Source organism: Sus scrofa, chromosome 9, assembly GCF_000003025.6.
Source record: "Sus scrofa isolate TJ Tabasco breed Duroc chromosome 9, Sscrofa11.1, whole genome shotgun sequence".
Classification (NCBI taxonomy): Eukaryota; Metazoa; Chordata; class Mammalia; order Artiodactyla; family Suidae; genus Sus; species Sus scrofa.
In genome coordinates, this window is record NC_010451.4 from 48856516 (window position 1) to 48877028 (window position 20513).

Here is a 20513-nt window from a genome sequence, read left to right on the forward strand (position 1 = left end):
AACATCATGTCCAACAGGAAAACTTTAAATGCATAAGACTTAAAGAAGTATATTCATCATCATTATTATTGCTCAGCACAGTACTGACAGCTCTGGCCAATATAAGAAGAAAAGAAAAGATGTCAAATGTATAAAGTTAGGGAAAGGAAAGAGAAAAATGTTGTTATTCATGGATGATAAGGTTATCTACAAAGAAAATGTTAGAAAATCAGGCTGTTAGTATTAATAAGAGAGTTCTATAAAAATGATAATGATCTTCTACACAACAATTAAGCAATTTCAAAAGATAGACAATAAAATACCACTTAAAATATCATTAAAACCTATGATGGACGAAGGAATTAATGGAACTCTAAAGTTTTATGTGAAACATTTGAAAACTCAAAAAAATATAGAAGAGTTACACTGTGTATGTAGCTGCAATGAGTTAATTCTGTTAATATTTTTTCTTCAAATTTATTTTATATTCAATGAAATTCAAGTTAATTAAATTTCCTACAAGGTATTTTTGGAAAAAAGGCAAATTTAATATCTAAAATTAGGATTCATGAATGAATGAGGCCAGGGCTAAGGGAATTTTCATAAAAGAGCTAAAAGACATGGCTACTGTATGATGTATAGCATATAAAGACATACAATAAGGCATAAGAATTTAAAACAAAATGGTGTAGTGGAACAAGAAGAGACAAAAGAGAACACATAGTTTAAAAAGAGGTCATGTAGGAGTTCCTGTCGTGGCACAGTGGTTAACGAATCTGACTAGGAACCATGAGGTTGCAGGTTCGATCCCTGGCCTTGCTCAGTGGGTTGAGGATCTGGCGTTGCTGTGAGCTGTGGTGTAGGTCGCAGACGTAGCTCGGATTCTGTGTTGCTGTGGCTCTGGCATAGACTGGTGGCTACCACTCCAATTAGACCCCTAGCCTAGAAGGGGGAGGGAGTGGGATGGACTGGGAATTTGGGACTAATAGATGCAAAGTATTGCCTTTGGAATGGATAAGCAATGAGATCCTGCTGTATAATACTGGGAACTATATCTAGTCACTTATGATAGAACATGATAATGTGAGAAAAAAGAGTGTATACATGTACGTGTGACTGGGTCACCTTGCAGTACAGTAGAAAATTGACAGAACACTGTAAACCAGCTATAATAGAAAAAATAAAAATCATGATTAAAAAAAGATTAAATTAAAAAAGGTATTGAAGAAATAGCAAAGTTACTGTGGCTTGATCTGAGGAAGTTAAGGTGGAGAATAAGAGGAAATGAGATAAGAGAGAGAAAGGCAGATAACAAGGACGTTGTATGTATTTGAAGAATTTGGATTACACTCTGAATAGGATGGAAAGTCATTTGAAGAAAATGTTTTGCGGAAGGAGTTCTGATGGAAATTAGGTATGCTTATAGCCTAAGATTCAGCATTTCCACTACTGGCTAAATTCCACAGGAAAACCTGTATACAGATACCTAAGACATATGCAAGAATTTTTTTTTATTTTAAATTGAATTTATTTATTTATTTTTTGATGAAAGTGAGGAATAGGAGGCAATTGAGGCATCCTTCATTAGAGGAATGAATAAGTAAAACCCTTTCAACAATCAGTGCAATGAAGAACTACATATAACTTCTAAATAGCTCAGAATGAAAGAAACAAAAACAGAATGAGATCTATGGCAATATATACACATATAAACTACAAATATACCAAAGGCAATACTACCTTTCAAATATACCCAAATTTCCAAGGATATAGACCACTTAATGTGATTGCCTTTGAAGAGGTAATGAGAATGAAATGAGAATTGGGGATATAAAATAAAAATAAATTTTCAGAAAGAGAAAAGGCTTATGGAGAGGCTAAAACAATCATCGGCAATATTACATTTCCTCCGTCACAACCAGCAGTCTATTTCCCTCTTGAAAAAAAAAATCAAGAACTTTTTTTTGTTATTATAGGGAATTTTGAGTAACAGCAAATCTCTAAGTAGCCATCACCCAGCTTCCCAAATCATTAGCTCATGGCCAGTCTATGCCCATTTGCACCCTCATTCATTTTCCTCTGCTTGCTTTTATGTATTTTTTTGAGCATTTAAAATCAACTTTTTAAAGATGTAATTTACATATCTAATAAAATACACCCATTTACATGCATATGATTTAAATGGTGTTGGATTTTATTCTGGTAAGCAGTTAATTTACTTCTGGATCAGCTTTGTTCTTTGAGGCATATTTTTAAGCTTTGTTAGGGTGATTTTGGAAATTTTACTCTGCAATGATTTTAATCCCACTGCTAAAGCATGATATTTCTGTGTCTCAATGAAATTTTTTAAGTGTTCAATGAAGTCTTTTATTGGTCTGGATAGGATTTGAATGTCTCCTAGTCCTGTATGTGTTCTGGTAGCTGTTCAGTTTCTAGTTCCCTGGTACTTGATTGTTCCTTAGTAATTGTTCTTTACCAAGCCTTGTGCAGTCTTATCCTCTGCAGCCACAGTTTAGTATTCATACAAAACTCTAGGAGATCCCTTCCTAGATTTCTGGAGTTCTTTCTCGGCACAGATCCCTTCTCTCAAGTAAATCAACTTGAGTATTTCAGCCACACCAGCTTCCCGGACTTGGAGTTCTGTTTTCTCAATAAAAATTCTTTGCTCTGCTAAGGACCTTGCCTCCTGGCTTTATGTTCTGGAATATGTCTTCAGACAAAAAACAAAAGCTATCGTTAGGCTTACATTTTTATCTTTTCTCATTGGGTCACAGTCTGTATTTGTTTCCTATATTTTGACCAATTTTCTAGTTATTAAAGGAGGGATCTAGTCTGATACCACTTAGTCTATCACAGCCAAAAGCAGAAGTCTCAGAAATCTTGGGTAGTAAGCTTTTCAGAAGAATATTTAGACTGTAGCAAGGGCCATGATATATATTCTTCTGTTCAATTATTTTTATCTGTATAGAACTATCAATTATTTAGGGTTATGCCAGATTTTAAACTACTCTTACAGTATTTTGAAGCAAATATCAGGCATATATTATTGGTAAATATTTTGTAAATGTAAAGTATACCCTTTAAAGACAGGGATTATTAGAAAAATTATAATTCCATGATAATAGCTAAAAATTCAATAATAATTCCTCATTAAATATACAATGTTCAAATTTCCAGTTGATTGAAGTTTTTAAAATAAAAAAAATTTTTTTAAAATAATCAGAATTCAGGGAGTTCCCATCATGGCTCAGCAGATACAAATTTTACTAGCATCCATGAGGATGCTGGTTTGATCCCTGGCCTCACTCAGTGGGTTAGGGATCTGGCATTGCCGTGAGCTATGGTGTAGGTCGCAGATGCAACTTGGATCTGGTGTTGCTGTGGCTGTGGTATAGGCCAGCAGCTACAGCTCCGATTCAACCCCTAACCTGGGAACCTCCATACCCTGCAGATGAGGCCCTAAAAAGACAAAAAAAAATTTTTTTAATCAGAATTCAAGATTCACAAATTGTCACTGTTGTATCTTCTAAGTCTTTGTAATTCTCCGTGTTAATTTTTCATTTCTTTTGCATTTCTCTTGACATACATTGTTTTCGGACTGTAGCATTTCCCACACACTTATATTTTGCTGATTGCATCCCTATGGTGTAGTTTAACATGTTAGCTTATTAAATTATCCCCACTAACTACTAGTAGTTGGAGGAAGAAGTGACTGTTTACAATAATCCATGTTTCCATTCAGGTTGTTCCTCTTCATTTTGTAAGTTCTATTTTTTATCATCTTCCACAAAGTTTTTTCCCACAATTTACTAATCAGACATTTCCTTCTTTACTTTTTGGTTCCTTATAGTTTTCCTCTTGATGTTATATATAACCTACATTTTAACTTCCTCTAGTTAGTCAGCTTGTTGGATTTGAAATTACTGGGCAAACCCCACTGTCCAGATTTATCTGCATGATACAGAGGAAAGGCATATGATATACTGGATACCTTGTTTATATCATGGAAATGCTTGGATCCCCAAGCAGACATGAAGGCCAAATGAAAGTAGTACACGTGTTGCAATTGTTTCTATGTGTGCATGCTCATTTGACTGTTGCTTGGACTATGTGGCTGTTTTAAGATATGTCAGTCTCTCTTTAGTTGCTTAGTACAAAGTTTACTGTTAACCTTTTAAACAGGTCAGTTTAAAAGTCCAAGTGGCCTTTCTTAAATTTCACCTGCAGTTTCGAGACACTGGAAGAGCCTTGGATTTTAATCAGAAACCCTGGAGTTAGGCTCTGGCTCTTATTCCAAGGCTTGGTAAACCACAACTACCTGAACCTTTGTTTCTATATCTTTAAACCAGGGATTATAGTACCTATTTTAAGCAACTCATGGGGCTATTGTAAAAAAGAAATAGTTTTTTTTTTTTTTTTTTTTTTTTTTTTTGTCTTTTGGCCATACCCTTGGCATATGGAGGTTCCCAGGCTAGGGGTCTAATTGGAGCTGTAGCTGCCAGCCTATGCCAGAGCACAGCAACACCAGATCCGAGCCTCATCTGCAACTTACACCACAGCTCACGGCAACACCAGATCCTTAACCCACTGAACAAGGGCAGGGATCGAACCCGCAACCTCATGTTTCCTAGTCAGATTCATTTTCACTGCGCCACAACGGGAACTCTGGTTGGTATTTTTGAAATTGCTTTATAACAGTACTGTCTAATAGGAATATAATGTGAGCCACAGAAGTAATTTATATTTTTCTAAGCCACATGACCGAAATGTTAGAAGAGTCCAGTGAATTTAACTTTAATGATATATTTTGTTCAACCCAATATAAGCAAAATGTCATTTCAACAAGTGACCAATATGAAAAAATGATAAAGGAGATATTTTACATTCTTTTTTTTAACTTAGTTTTTGAATCCAGTGTATGTTACACTTTATAGCACAGCTCAATTTGGATCCTGAATGTATATTTAGATTACAAAATATTTACAGTTAAGTAAAATTTCCCAATGTAAAAAGTTTTTCAGTAATGGAATCAAGTATTGGTTTTTAAATTAAAATTCATTAAAATCACGAGGGGCTTGGAGTTCCTGTTGTAGCTCAACAGAAAAAAACTGACTAGTACCCATGAGGATGCAGGTTCCATCCCTGGCCTCACTCAGTGGATTAAGGATTCAGCATTGCCATGAGCTGTGGTGTAGGTTGCAGATGTGGCTTGGATCTGGCGTGGCTGTGGCATGGGCCGATGGCTACAGCTCTGATTTGACCCCGGGCTTGGGAACTTCCATATGCAGCAGGTATGCCCCCCCCCCAAAAAAAATTAAAACCACATAAAATTAGAAATTCCTTAGTCATGCCAGCCATATTTCAAGTGCTTAACAGCCATATGCAGCTAGTGGCTATTATATTGGATAATGTCACTATATCAACTATTGAGCTCTATGTACCTGACAGCTTTTACAGACATTCTTAAATCTCAGTTGGATGTTACACTGTTTGTTTCACTTTGGGCCTCTACATTAGAGAGATGAATTTCCTTTGCTTTGACCTACAAAAGAATTTCCCAAGGAAAACCTCCCAGCTTTCCTGACAACTGGACAACAGATTGCTTCCATTTCAGTAATCAGAATTTATTTTGTCTAAAGAGTCTCTACACTTTCTGGGAAATAAATACATCTCTAAGAGTAGAGGAAAGATGACCAAAATAGACTGTTTTTAAAGAGCTGAAAAATCAATTCCTGGTAGTAATGCAATCTGGAATACATGAAACCATTAGTATAGGGAGCCCACAGCAAGGTCAGGATCTATTCTGAGCTGTGGAGAATCGAGTTCCCATGTGACTTCAGTGCATTACCAAGAACAGATTGTGATTCTGGGTAAGACCAAACCCATCATCTCAGGGTGAGGAGCATCACATGGGGTCACCTCAGATATCTGGGATCTCCTGGCAGAGGTGAGTCAGGGCAGTGGGGCAATGATGAAGGACACTCTACCCCAAGCATCTTTTCTTTCATGAATGCATCACAGAATTTGGTTCCAAGGCGTTTCTTTCCTCCTCCTTACTTGAATAACTAGGAACTCTTCACAGTTCTTCTTGGTCCCCACAGAGAATCTTTGATCTGAAAGAGCCTACAGCATTCAGTTAGCTTGGGTTGTTTTATCCAACACTTATCTAGTACTTGCCACATCCCAGACATGTTCTAAGCCCTTAACCTATATTAACTCATTTAATTCTTGCAATGAATTTATGAGGTAGAGAGTATGATAATGGCTACAGATGAGGAAACTGAGGCAGAGGAAGCTTAAATAACTTGCACAAAGTCATACTGCTAGTAAGTGATGAGGAAGGGATTTGAACCCAGAAAATATAGATTTCTGACTCAATAAACCCCATGGCCTGTGCTACTACTGGGTGTAGATCAGAGGCTAGATTTCCATGCCCAACCCAGAGTCACCCAGTCATTAGGAACTCAGAGGACACTTTCCCTAATTAACTAGTGAAAATGGGGAGGAGCTCGGAAACCCATCTGCCTCTACAGCTTTGTCTTGCTCCCACACTCCTCTAAGTGCGGAGGGCTTCCATCTCCACGGCCTCTAACACGATTCAATGCATCTTCCAAGGCTCAGCTCAAAACATACCTTTTCCACTAGATTTCTTAAATCTCAGAGTCAAAATGATTCCCTTTTTCATCTCTCCAACCTTTTCCAACCTCCTACTGCCTAATCTCTATTGCAGTTTTCTGAAAGCTGCCTTGAATTACAGAGCCGTCTCTCTCTCCTCCATGGCTGTGAGCCCCTAGAGGATGGGAAGTATGTCTTAGTCATTGCATTCCCCTATCATGAAGCCTTTGCCTTCTATCACTCAGTAAATGTTCATTACTAATTCATTACTGCTTATGTATTTCTAATTTTGAATAGAAATATATTACATTGGAAAATGCACTGCAGTGGATTTCAAGAAACTTGAATTCTAGACTTGGTTCTGTCACCAACTAACTATGTACATTTGGGCAATTTATTTCCTCTCTTTGAGCCTTAGTTGTCTGTAATTGGATGAGATAATCTCTGAGGCCTCATGACATTTATGGAATAGGCTATTATTTGTTCTGAATTGATAGACACGAAAGGTTGTTAACAAGTCCCTGAAGGGTGTTTCATACATTCTGAGATTGCTCCTGGGCTACTGGGTTAAGGTTCTTCTCGACAGGAACACAGGAGAGGGGTCAGCAGAAGCAGCCACTTAAGATGGGCTCAGGCTGGCTGGTTGGTTGTGCTTTAAAATTCCAGCCTGCTGAAAGCTTGGATCCTTAAGGAAAGGGCCCTGCATGAAGGGTGGTTATGATGGAAGATGGCAGTAGGAAACAGAAGGGATGATTCTGTCGTCAGTGCACTTCATATGTGCTAAGAATCTCTGGCTAACTAGGCTTCCTTCAAGAACACCCTGGAAATAGCATGCAGATAAGAGGTATGCACATACAGGTGATAAGGCAGTTGAAAACAAAAGATAGCAAGTGTGGGTGAGACGGCAGAGAAGTTGGAACCATTTAATGCTGTTGGTGGGAATGTAAAATGATAAGCCTACTCTGGAGCACAGTAGGGTAGTTCCTCAAAAAATTAAAAAACAGAACTACTCTATGATCCAGCCATCCCACTTTTGGGGGGATATACCCCAAAATTAAAATCAGGATCTTAAGATAACTGCACTCAAGCATTCACTGCAGCACTATTCACAATAGCCAAGGTATGGAAACACTCCAGATGGATGGATAAAGAAATTATAGGATATACACACAGTAGTATTTTCAACCTTTTTTTTTTTTTCTTTTCTTTTTATGGTCATACCTGCAGCATAAGGAAGTTCCCAGGCAGGGGGTTGAATCAGAGCTACAGCTTACGCTATAGCTCACAGCTAGATCCAAGCATCTGTGACCTACACCACAACTGACAGCAATGTCATATCCTCAACCCACTGAGCAAGGCTAGGGATCAAATCCATATCTTCATGGATACTATGCCTGGTTCTTGACCCACTGAGCCACAATGGGAACTTCTAGTCAGCCTTTTAAAAAAAGGAAATCCTGTTATTTTTTATGGCTGAGTAGTATTCCATTGTGTATATATACCACATCTTCCTAATCCAATCATCTGTCAATGGACATTTGGGTTTTTCCCATGTCTTGGCTATTGTGAATAGTGCTGCAATGAACATATGGGTGCATGTGACTTTTTCAAGGAAAGTTTTGTCTGGATATATGCCCAAGAGTGGGATTGCTGGGTCATATGGTAGTTCTATGTATAGTTTTCTATGGTACCTCCATAATGTTCTCCACAGTGGTTGTACCAGCTTATATTCCCACCAACAGTGCAGGAGGGTTCCTTTTTCTCCACACCCCCTCCAGCATTTGTTATTTTTGGACTTATTAATGATGGCCATTCTGACTGGTGTGAGGTTGTATCTCATGGTAGTTTTGATTTGCATTTCTCTAGTAATCAGGGATGTTGAGCGTTTTTTCATGTGCTTGATAATGTCATTTGCAGCAACATGGATGGAACTAGAGACTCTCATACTGAGTAAAGTAAGTCAGAAAGAGAAAGACAAATACCATATGATATCACTTATTTCTGGAATCTAATATATGGCACAAATGAACCTTTCCACAGAAAAGAAAATCATGGACTTGGAGAATAGACTTGCAGTTGCCAAGGGGGAGGAAATGGGATGGATAGGGTCCTTGCGGTTAATAGATGCAGACTATTGCCTTTGGAATGGATTAGCAATGAGATCCTGCTATGTAGAACTGGGAACTATGTCTGGTCTCTTATGATGGAGCATGATAATGTGAGAAAATAGAATGTATACATGTATGTGTAACTGGGTCACGATGCTGTACAGTGGAAAATTGACAGAACACTGTAAACCAGCTATAATGGAAAAAAATAAAAATAATTATATAAAAAAATTAAAAAAAAGAAATCTTGCCATTTTGGACAACAGTGATGAACCTGGAGGACATTATGCTGAGTGAAATAAACCAGCTACAGAATGCCAAACACTGAATGTTACCCTTTAAATGAGACCAAAAATAATCAGACTCACAGAAGCAGAGGATAGAATGGTTATGACCAGGGGCTAAGGGATGGGGGAAGTGAGGAAACTGTTATTCAATTGGTATAAAATTTGAGTTACATAATCTGATTGTGCTCTAGAGATGTGTTTTACAACCTAGTGCCTAGAGTTAACAATTCGTGCTGCACTTAAAATTTTGTTAAGGAGAGCTCAAGTATTCTTACCACAAAAACCAAACAAAAAGCAGAGGGACACAGGGAAACTTTTGGGGGTGATGGATATGGTGGTGGTTTCCTAGGCATTTTTGGACATATGACCACACTAATCAAACGATACCCATTAAATATGTGCAGTGTTTTGTGTATCAATTATACCTCAATCAAATAGTAAAATTAAAAAGTAAGGCATTATGGTTTTCAAGCCAGAAAAAAAAAAAAAAAAAAAGATTGGGTCTGTCTGGATCACTTAGAATTAACATTCAACTTTAAGAACAAATGAAGAGGGTTAGAAGGCAGGAAATAGTGGGATTAGGAGATTAAATATTTGCCTGGGTCAAATAGTTTCAAAGTCCCTAAATGTCAAATATAATTTTTTAAGTTACGAAATAATGGATTTTAAAATTACTTCTCAGGGATGTATCCTACTTATCAGAGCCATAGAAGAGGAATCGGTCTCACATCTCCACCCTGGATAAAGCAATGCAGGTTTGTTTTTGTTTTCATTCCTTTACTGGCACATGCTGGAACAAACCCTGGCTTCTGAACCATGGGATCCAAACTCCAGGTCTTTCACAGCCATGGGGAAGGTGCCACTTGGGTAAATCACTTTACCTTGCTGGATCTTAGTAACAGCTTCTGCGAAATGAAGGGATTTATTATAAATCCTCTCTAATAGCCCTTTCAGCTGGAGAAAAGGTGACAGATATCTTCCTCTAGATTCTAAACCCCTCAAAGGCAGGAGCTGTGCCTTGCACATCTCTGTAGCATCAGGTGCCAGCCAAAGGTCCTGGCATATACTAGGGGCTCAATAAATGTCAGTTGAATTGAACTGAATTGGATACATGAGGAAGTAGGAAATAAGAACTAGAAAGGAAAAAAAAAAAAAAATGAAAGCAAGCTTTTCCCTCTCTCTGTGGGCAAAAGCTGGAAGAGACCATTTTCGTAACAGGAAAGGACATTCCATCACCTGAGCAGCAGAAGCCCCTAAGGTGTATAAATGCTTTGGGGGAAGGTTATTGATTATAAAATAAGAGAGTGCTGATAAATTACAAGGCCCAGATCTAATAAAAATGGAGGCACAATGTTAAGCCTCTACATATAATAATACATAAAAAATCAGTGGAAAAGCTCCCAAATTGTAGCTTACATTTTCAAAATGTAAATAATATTTGTGAGTAGGTAATGCATAAATGTAAAAGATTTTTAAAGCTTTTATTAGAAATATCAATTTGGTCTTTTTTTTTTTTTTTTTTTTTGCTATTTCTTGGGCTACTCTTGTGGCACATGGAGGTTCCCAGGCTAGGGGTCTAATCGGAGCTGTAGCCGCCAGCCTACACCAGAGCCACAGCAACACGGGATCCGAGCTGCGTCTGTGACCTACACCACAGCTCACAGCAACGCTAGATCCTTAACCCACTGAGCAAGGCCAGGGATCGAACCCACAACCTCATGGTTCCTAGTTAGATTCGTTAACCACTGTGCCACAACGGGAACTCCTCAACTTGGTCTTTTTATAAGCCATTCGTTATTCAAATAAAAATTTACTTTCCTTTTGAAAGTGACCTTGGAGCGGAAACACCAGTTAGCCTGTCTGATACTGTACCACCTGGGACTGAAGGCCAGACCCCTCCAGACTGCTGCATAGTGGGACGGCAGGGGAAATGTTGGCATCTTGATGGTGAACCATGAGTAAGGTAAGGGTGACATTAGCCCATTGTACAGAATGGGAACCCAAGGCCTAGAATGGAGACAGATTTGACAAAGTCACTTAGAGGGACACTGGTGGAACCCAATTTGGAAAATCAGCTAGCCTCTCATTGGGTTCTTTATTGATCACGCCTTCCTGCCCAGGGCAGTTTATTTGAAAGGGACGCTCACTACAGTCCTGGGGTCAGGAGCCAAGCACCCCAATGGCTCAGTGCCTGCTGGAAGAGGCAAGAATGTTTCTCTGGCTGAGGCTTATGACAGTTTCCAAGGAGAGCCAGGTTCGCTTTGGAGAGGAGCACATTGGCATCTTTGTTCCCAAATGGGTCACATTGCCTCATGTTTATTGAATTCTCTCCATCACAAACTTGATCTCTGAGTCCCAGGAAGGAGGGCTTGCTAGCTAGCAAACATGCAAAGCTGAACTTTATTGACTCTGGGTAAAAGAATCAAAAAAGGGAAGTTAACTTTTCACTCATTCTCTCCTCAAAGCCATCAAAAGAATTATGAAATCTTTTCAAGATCAAACACGGAGGTTCTTCACAAAGGTTGTTTCTGTGAATTAATCTGCAGATCTCTCCTCATCTCCTGCTGTGCAGAAGCCAGGGGTGGGGCAGGTCGCCTCCTCTCTGCATAGGCGTAAAGGCCATCCAGGACCCTGTTCCCTGCTTCCTGCGTTCCCCATCTTCAGCACACGTGGTCCACATCTCAGGCCCTGTTCCATCTGGAGGGTTAGAGGAACTAAAGCTGGAATGCAGGAGTAGGGACCCACCTGTTCTGTCCAAATAAGAGACTATTAAGACATTTGGACGAGGCACGTTTTGAGGACGTAATTCTGGAGAAAGGCACTCATCCCCCAATAGGCCCAGTTTATTTTCCTGACTTCTCTCCCTCCGTGACACCGCTGCCTCCATGCACTGACTACATTGTCTTTTATTCTCAGTGCTCCCAACTTGCTCCAATCATCACGTTTCTTAAACTCCTTGAAAACCAGCTTGTTAGAGCTGTCTCCAATGCCATGCAGTTCTAACTTCCTCTGATTAATTGGGAGGCTTGGCAATGTGTGAGTATGTTTTAGAAACTGTGCCGTGGGTGATTATGGCACTGAGCAAGCTCCCTTCTTTAATATTTCATGCTGAGCTATTTTCTACTCTTAGAGGTAGATTGGGGGAAGGGGCAGTGTGTAGCCATTGAGTGTATTTTCATCTGTCCTTTTTGCCATGTGTTGCTAAACTACTTGGCTTCCCCCTCCTTCAGCCAGAAAAATAAGTGAAGAGAAGGGAAGACCATTGTTCTTTAGGCAGGTGCTAAAAGGAAGCGTTGCTAAATGATCCAGGCAGCTTGGATCCTCTGCTCCCTTTAAAGAAGACACCGCTGGGGATGTGTGCATGGTGATTCATTATAGGCGGCAAAAATATCTGTGATCCAATGTGCTGCTGCTGAGCCTTCTGCCCTCCTGTTTTGCAGAGTTAATGATAAAGGCCAGTACATCCTGGCAAACCTAGTCTAGGCTTAGGTGTTTCTCCATTTCCCTAAATACCCATTTTCTGTCTGGTCGCCAGGCAGCTAATCTAATCTATTTTATTTTGCTTCTTGTAATTTCATTATTGGGTGTAACCTTGTCCCAAAGTCTGAGACTGTCACAGCCATGAAGCTTCTCTAATAGCCTTTTACAGTTAGTCCATTGATTCATTTACCCATTAAATATTTATTTGTAATCTTTGTGCTGGATGTTGGGTATCCAAGGATGTTTAAGACAAATACATCCCCTCTGTTCTTTTGAAGGGTACTATCGAGCCTCAAAGGTGTTCACTGAACAAGAATTTGCAAATGTGATGGGTATGATGCCGATATGCAGGGAGCTATGGAGTCACGTCAGAGGAGACTTCACCTAGAATGCGGATGCGTCAGGAATGGCCTCTCTGACAAAGTGCCATTTAACTTTAAGGGAAGGAGTGAGCACCGAAGAATCCATGAAGAGAGGAGTCACACATGTGAAGGGTCTGAGGTAGAAAGGGGTATCCTGTGTTGTAAGTAACAGAAGGCCAGTGTGGTGGGAGCAGAATAACGACCAATGGTAACTTGGCATTTTATGAACCTGGCTGTGTTCAAAGCAGTTTACGTGTTTAATTTTTGTAACCTTCATGGCAAGTCTTTGATGAGGTCCCTGAGAACACAGAGGAGTGAACTAAGTTAACTAACCCAGGGTCATACAGCTAGGAAGTTCCATAGCTGGGATATGACCAAGACAGTCTGGAGCCAACCCCTGCCCCCTCTGAGCACAGCACCACACTTCAGAGATGGCAAAGCCAGGACAGTCAAGGACCACATCACTTGATTTAGGAAGTCTGGAGTAAGATCATAAGTTAATTTAGACCACACTGAGAGTTCAATACAGCACCCAGGTCTTCTCCATACTAACTTCAATTTCTTTCTTCATGTGGAAAATTGGGAGAACCCACCAAGAATCTGACTCTATGTTAGGCACCGGAGAACCATAAGAAGAGATCAAATTCGTCCTTAAAAGGCTAATAAAGTCCCCATAACTTTGAGGGAAAGAAGAGGTTCATGTGGGGTAGAGAGCTGAAGGGTTCATGGAGCAAGCTGAATCTTGAAGTGACCGAGTAGGAATCATTAGGGTCTAGACTGAGGGAAACAGTGGAAGCTTGTCCACACCTTTCCATTCTTTTATTTTTTTCAGTATATACTGATTACGTAGTTTCTCCATGGTTTGGGGCTAGGGATCAAGAAGAGTGCAGTGAATTGGACAAATAAAATAGAAACCAGCATGAGGAGGGCACAAGCATGAGAAAGCTTGTGACTCTGGATAACACAGAAGAAGCCAGTAGGCACCCAAGAAGCATGTGGAGAGTTCACGGGGGCTGAGCTTAAGAGGAGGGAAATGGGGATAGTGAGATAAAGCAATTGATTGTTCAAGGTGCTATCAGTGTCAGATGAAAAAAAAATTTCCCCTGACAGATGAGAAGCCATTTCTAGCTCTTGTGAAGGAAAGAAAAAGAATTCATCTCTAGAATGCTTTGCTGGCAGTTGTGTGAAGTCCACACTGGACAGCAGTGAAACACAAGTGTTAATATAATGTCATGTCAGGTGGGAGAAGGCTCAAGGAACAGAAAAGTAGGTCTAAATGTCTTTCATTTCTCACATGCCTTGCATATCCTTTAAGATGGTAGTTGCTGGGAAATTAGTATGCATTCTCATCCTTAGAGGTCAGGATTAAATCAGTTTCTCTTTGTTTCTAAAAGTAGACAGGACTTTTGGCTGATAGGTCAGTTTTATTAACCAAAAGCTACCTTTAAACTTGGCACTTCTTCATCCAGAAACAAACATAATATTCACTCTGGACTGCCCTGAACAGAGTAAGAGCAATGAATGTAATTTAAGGAGATGGTCTTTAATTAAAAGAGCTACTTGGTAAATTTCAATGGGTGCCTTGTTTTGGCTATGCATTCTTTTCCATTTGAATATACTTTTCCAAATCCTCTTATTTGTTGGAGGGTTTATCACGTTTGGCTTTTACCTGGTAAATTTTTATTTAATCTGAGAGAAGGCTGTGTCAGGTTAACTGTAATTCAGGCTGGGCACGTGCTGGGTACTCTAGCTTCAAAGTGTGTGGGAGGACGCTGAGTCCCAAGGAGTCAATGCAGGCTGTTGTGTGGTGAGCTCTCAGGGTGACAGTTTGGTGCCCAGCTTATCAGGGCAGTCAGGAGAGTGAAGGGTGGTTTCTTTTCTTTTTACTGGCATACACTTTAAGCCTGCCTCCTCTAAGTAGCTCCTCTGGATGGACTTTTCTCCACTCTGTGTGTATATTTTCACTCTTAACACAGTGTCACACATTTTGTTGGTTGGCATTATTTAGGGTGTTGGTTGAGGTGCTATAGCAATAAGTGAATGCTGCCCATAGTCAAACAGGTCAAGCAAGAATCATTGTACTGTTCTAGCAACCACCCTGCATTGCTAACTGTCACTTGCAGAGCTAATGCAAAGGCATGAACATGTTATCTGGTTTTACCCTCAAATATTTTTTCCATAGTATCACAGAATTTTGGAACTGGAAGGAACCTTATGGATGGTAAAATGTATCCCTGCTATTTATCGACAAGGAAACTGAGACATAGAAAATGGGGCATGGAGGCCAAAGGCCACAGGGCTAGTGATGAAGTGCCTGGTTTAGAATACCAATTTCCAGACTATGGTCTCTCTGAAAACCTCACCACCTAAAGTTCTCATACTTTATGAATGAAGAAACATGGACTTGTAAGACTGGAGACTTATTGAGTGTTTAAAAAAAAAAAGCAATCAACCTAGAAATCATGTGCATAGATCTGTCTTCAACTCAGGTCTCTGGACTCCCAGATCAGGATCATTCAACCATTCTATGGTAGAGGTATTTGGGACTGTTTAGATGCATTTGGAAAATGCATCTAAACAGGTAGAGGTAGAATGAAACAATTAAAAAGTTTCCCCAAACGCCATGCTCTGTAGATCCTGACCCTTTTAAACACTGACCCCATGTCTATATTTGTCTTAGACATGTCAGGGAACTGCAGAGAGTGGGGCTCAGAGTGTGCTGAGATAGCCCCCAGGTTAGATAATTCAACATAATACTTCCAGTCACCAGAGTTAATTACTTCAGACGTACAGCTTAAGTATAGTCCATGAGTCAGATCTGAACCAATTCCTGGAAATGAGGCTTAGATGATGAGAGCTTGGGGAGTCAAGAGTTCTAATCCCTTGGTCCCACTGGAGGGGAAATGGGGATCTAGACCTACCCCTTCCAACTCTCTGACTGCAGAAGCCTCACATTGCCTCCACGCAGGACTGCTGGGGGCTGCCCACTTCAGCATCTCCTCCTCTCCTGTCTTCCCTGGGCAGCACTTTGTATGCTGGAATATTCTTCCCTGTCTTCTCACAGTATCCCTTCGTTCAGCTAAGGTGGCCTCTTTTGTGTTCCAGAGCTCTCTTCTGCTCTCCTTCATGACTATCAGGGGTCTTACCCGTTGGTCTATTTGGGGACATTACTGTAAATATGGTGAATTTATCATTTGTGGGATTTGTACCTCTATTAGTCAGCTAGGGCTGCCATAACAGAATGTCACAGAATGGGTGGCTTAAACAATCAGAAATTTGTCTTCTCATAGTTCTGGAGGCTGGAAGTCCAAGATCAAGGTGCTGGCACGTAGGCTTCTCCCAGGACCACTTTCCTTAGCTTTCAGAAAGTCACCTTCTTAGAGTATCTTCACATGACTAAGTTTTCTCTCATCCATGGTATATGGCTCTTCTGATGAGGACACCAGTTGTACTGGATTAAGGCCCCACTCTTAGGACCCCATGTAACCTTAGTGACCTCCCTAAAGCCCTCATCTCCAAATATAATCGTACTGGGGGTTAGAGCTTCAACATGTGAATTTGTGAGGACACAAGTCAGTTCATAACAGGCCTGCAAGTCATTCGTTTCTAATAAAGTATATGCAGACTTACCCCAGAGCAGTAACTCTCTAGAAGCAATAATGGAAGGCATGACTACAGGCAAATGAGGGAAGTGTTTTGGACAGAGACCCCTACTCCTAAATACACATCTCCTACACTGCTTACAAATAAAGCTAGATATGGACAACTGAAGTTTTGCATTCCCAATCTCCTCGTGATGGATAAGTGGAGTGGTAAAATCTCCAGGATCATAACTCCCGAAGCTGCCCAGTTGGCACTTTCAGTTGGTGCAGAGAATTACCAAAGGGAGGTACCCATATTCATCACAAGCAAGTCAGTTTTCTTTTGTTTGATGACTTGAGTTTCATTTTTAATATTTTCAAAAGTAGAAAGATGTTTATGGGTATCTACATTCATATACAAATAAATGTGACTATGTTATGTATACCTGGAAATATTTTCTTTCATTGTGAGCTTTGAGAGGGTTAGAAAAATTCATAGATTAGATCAGATGCTGGAGACTAAGGTCACCATAATCTGGGGCTTCATTTTGCCCCATGAGACAAACTACTATGACACTGAGCCAAACATCCCCGCATCAGGCACTGATAACCTTGATAATAGCGAACAGTGAGCCAGTGGTGCTTTAATCGATTGTCACTGTAACTCTACAAGGATAGTGTTATATTATCCCCATTTTATGGAGTGGAAAGTGTGGCATGGTTTGCTCAAGGTCACAGTTCTACTAAGTGGGGAAAGGGTGAGTATCTATCAGCCCTCAAAATCCAGATACATTTGTGGTCACTCTGAAGAGACAAAACACAAACATTAGAAATGAAAAACAGAGGGCTAATCTGTGTAGTTGACTTAGTGCTGTAGCCTTTGAAGGAAACAGTTGGAAGATAAATTGCTGGAAAAATGCCTGTCAAAGAGACTTTACCTGAACCAAGCCTTGAGACACAGGTAGAATTAATTTTTTAAATTACTTTTATTTTAAAAAATTTTTATTGGAGTACAGTTGACTTATAATGTATTAGTTTCAGATGTACAGCAAAGTGAATCAGTTATATATAGACATATATCCATTCTTTTTTCCCATATAGGTTATTACATACTATTGAGTAGATTTACCTGTGCTATACAGTAGGTCCTAATTAATTATCTATTTTATATAAAGTAGTGTGTATAAAATATGGGTAGAATTTAGAGAAGGACAGAGGTGGGGAAAAGGTGTCTGCAGAACTGGAGGCAGAAATGGCAAATTGAAGGCAGGAAAGAGAAAGAAAATTGGCAGGTCTTTGAGGATTTGGAAGTAAGAATGAAAAGAGGCTGTGTTCCTATTTGTCAAGATTGGGGTACGTGCATCTTTTTGAATTATAGTTTTGTCCAGATCTATGAACTCTACCCAATATTCTGTGATAATCTATGTGGGGAAATAATCTGAAAGAGAAGGGATATGTGCACATGTATAACTGAATAACTTTGTTGTACAGCAGAAATTATCACAACCTTGTAAATCAACTATATTTCGATAAAACTTAAAAAAAAAAAAAGATTGGGAGCTCCCGTAGTGGCTCAGCCGAAACTAATCTGACTAGTAACCACGAGGTTGCCGGTGTAGGCATGAGACTGTAGCTCTGATTGGATCCCTAGCATGGAAACTTCCACATGCCACAGGTGCAGCCCTAAAAAGCAAAAAAGAAAAGATTGGCTCTGGATTCCATCTTGAAGGATAAGCAAAGTTCTCACTGAATCTTGGAAGGTGGGTGGGACTTGAGCTGGTAGATGTTCATGAACAGCAGTTCACCTTGGTCAGACATGTGACTCTTGAGTCAAGTGGTAGGAATTTGTATGTGAAATCTATTTTAATAGCAAAAAAGCCACCAGCCCTTCTGCTTACTGAAAAATAATAATTAAACATAAAGAAAAAAACAAAACAACAACAAACCATGACATTTTTGTAGCTTTGTTCTCTCTTGGGTGCACATGGATTTGTATGGAATTGTATGGAATTGTTCTTACAAGAGCTATAGTCTGAGTGAAAGTGTGAGTCATAGTTCTGTCTTCTCTGAGCCAGAAAAAAACTTCCTATGCAATCAGTAATATTATGTTCTCAACAAAAGACATGCTTAACATTGTCAATTCAGACTTGAGGCTCTCATTATGTATGAGTTACCTTGAAGTCATTTAACTTCCATCCATAGAATGAAGAAGTATAAGAAGATCACCTCAGAATTAATTATTTTTCAACATATGTATCTTCATTCTTCATGGGTTTACCTGACCTATAACTTTATTTTTAAAAGATTATTGAAATATAGTCAATTTACAATGTTGTATTAATTTCTGCTATATAGCAAACTGATTTAGTTACACACACACACACACATATATATATTTTTCTGTAATGGTTTATCACAGGATATTGAATATAGTTCTCAGCGCTATACAGTAGGACCATGTATACCCATCCTATGATAGTAGTTTGCATCTGCTAATCCCAGAATCCAAATCCTTTGCTCCCACACCCCCTCTTCCTCTTGGTAACCACAAGTCTGTTTTCTGTCTGTAAGTCTGTTTCTGTTTCATAGATATATTCACTTGTGTTGCATTTTAGGTTCCACATATAAGTGATATCATGGTATTTGTGTTTTGCTTTCTAATTTTGCATAGTATGATAATGTCTAGGTCCATCTATATTGCTGTAAATGGCATTATTTCATTCTTTTTATGGCCGAGTAGTATTCCACTGTGTGTGTATGTATATACACACATACATACCATATCTTCTTTATCCATTCATCGGTAGATGGAAATTGAGGTTGCTTCCATGTCTTGGCTATTGTAAATACTGCTGTTATGAGCATTGAGGGTGCATGCATTTTTTCAAGTTTTGTCTGAATATATGCCGTGGAGTAGAATTGTTGGACTGGATCATATGGTAACTCTATTTTTAGGTTGCTGAGGAACCTCCACAATATTTTCAGTAGTGGCTGCACCAATTTACATTTTCTCAACAGTGTAGGATCGTTGCCTTTTCTCCACACCCTCTCCAGCATTTCTTTTATGTAGACTTTTTAATGATGGCCATTCTCACAGGCGTGAGGTGATAGCGTATTATAGTTTTGATTTATATTTCTCTAATAATTAGTGATGTTGACCATCTTTTCATGTGCCTATTGGCCATCTGGATGTCTTCTTTGGAGAAAGGTCTATTTAGGTCTTTTGCTCATTTTTCAATTGAGTTGTTCGTTTTTTTGCTATCAAGTTTTATGAGCTGTTTGTATATTTTGGAAATTAAGCCCTTATCAGTCCCATCATTTGCAAATATTTTCTCCCATTACGCTTGTCTTGTCGTTTTGTTTATGGTTTTCTTTGCTGTGCACAACCTTATCAGTTTGATTAGGTCCCATTTGTTTACTTTTGCTTTTATTTCTATTGTTTTAGGAGGCTGATCTAAGAAAACATTGCTATGAATTATGTCAGAGAATGTTTTATCTGCAGTCTTTTCTAGTTTTATGGTATCATGTTTTATATTTAAGTCATTAAGTCATTTGAGGTTTTGGGGGGTTTTTTGTTTTTGGTTTCTTTTTTTTTTTTTTGCCTTTTAGGGCCACACCCCAAGCCTATGGAGGTTCCCAGGCTAGGGGTTGAATTAGAGCTACAGCTGCCAGCCTACACCACAGCTCACGGCAATGCTGGATCCTTAACCCACTGAGCAAGGCTGGGGATCAAACCTGCATCATCATGGATCCTAGTCGAGTTTGTTAACTGCTGAGCCATAAAGGGAACTCCTTGAGTTTATTTTTGTATGGTGTGAAGGTGTGTTCCAACTTCTTTGATTTACATGCAACTGTCCAACTTTCCCACCACCACTTGCTAAAGAGACTCTCTTTTCCCTATTGTGTATTCTTCTATCTTTTGTCAAAAATCAGTTGACCATAGGTGTGAAAGTTTATTTCTGGGCTCTCTGTTCTGTTCCATTGATCCATATGTCTGTTTTCGTGCCAGTATCACACTGTTTGGATTTCTGAAGCTTTGTAGTATTATCTGACATCTGGGAAGTTTACACCTCTTGCTTTGTTCTTTTCCCTCAGAATTGC

At 39.4% G+C, this 20513-nt stretch overlaps 1 long non-coding RNA gene across 1 annotated transcript in view; it reads left to right on the top strand.

Moving 5' to 3' along the window:
- The window catches only part of LOC106508308, a 67211-nt gene extending 52808 nt beyond the window's left edge, over nucleotides 1-14403 (top strand). The window contains exons 3-5 of the long non-coding RNA XR_001305073.2: nucleotides 9672-9744; nucleotides 10818-10952; nucleotides 12748-14403. This is a non-coding gene — a long non-coding RNA (uncharacterized LOC106508308). The remainder of the gene's footprint in view (nucleotides 1-9671; nucleotides 9745-10817; nucleotides 10953-12747) is intronic.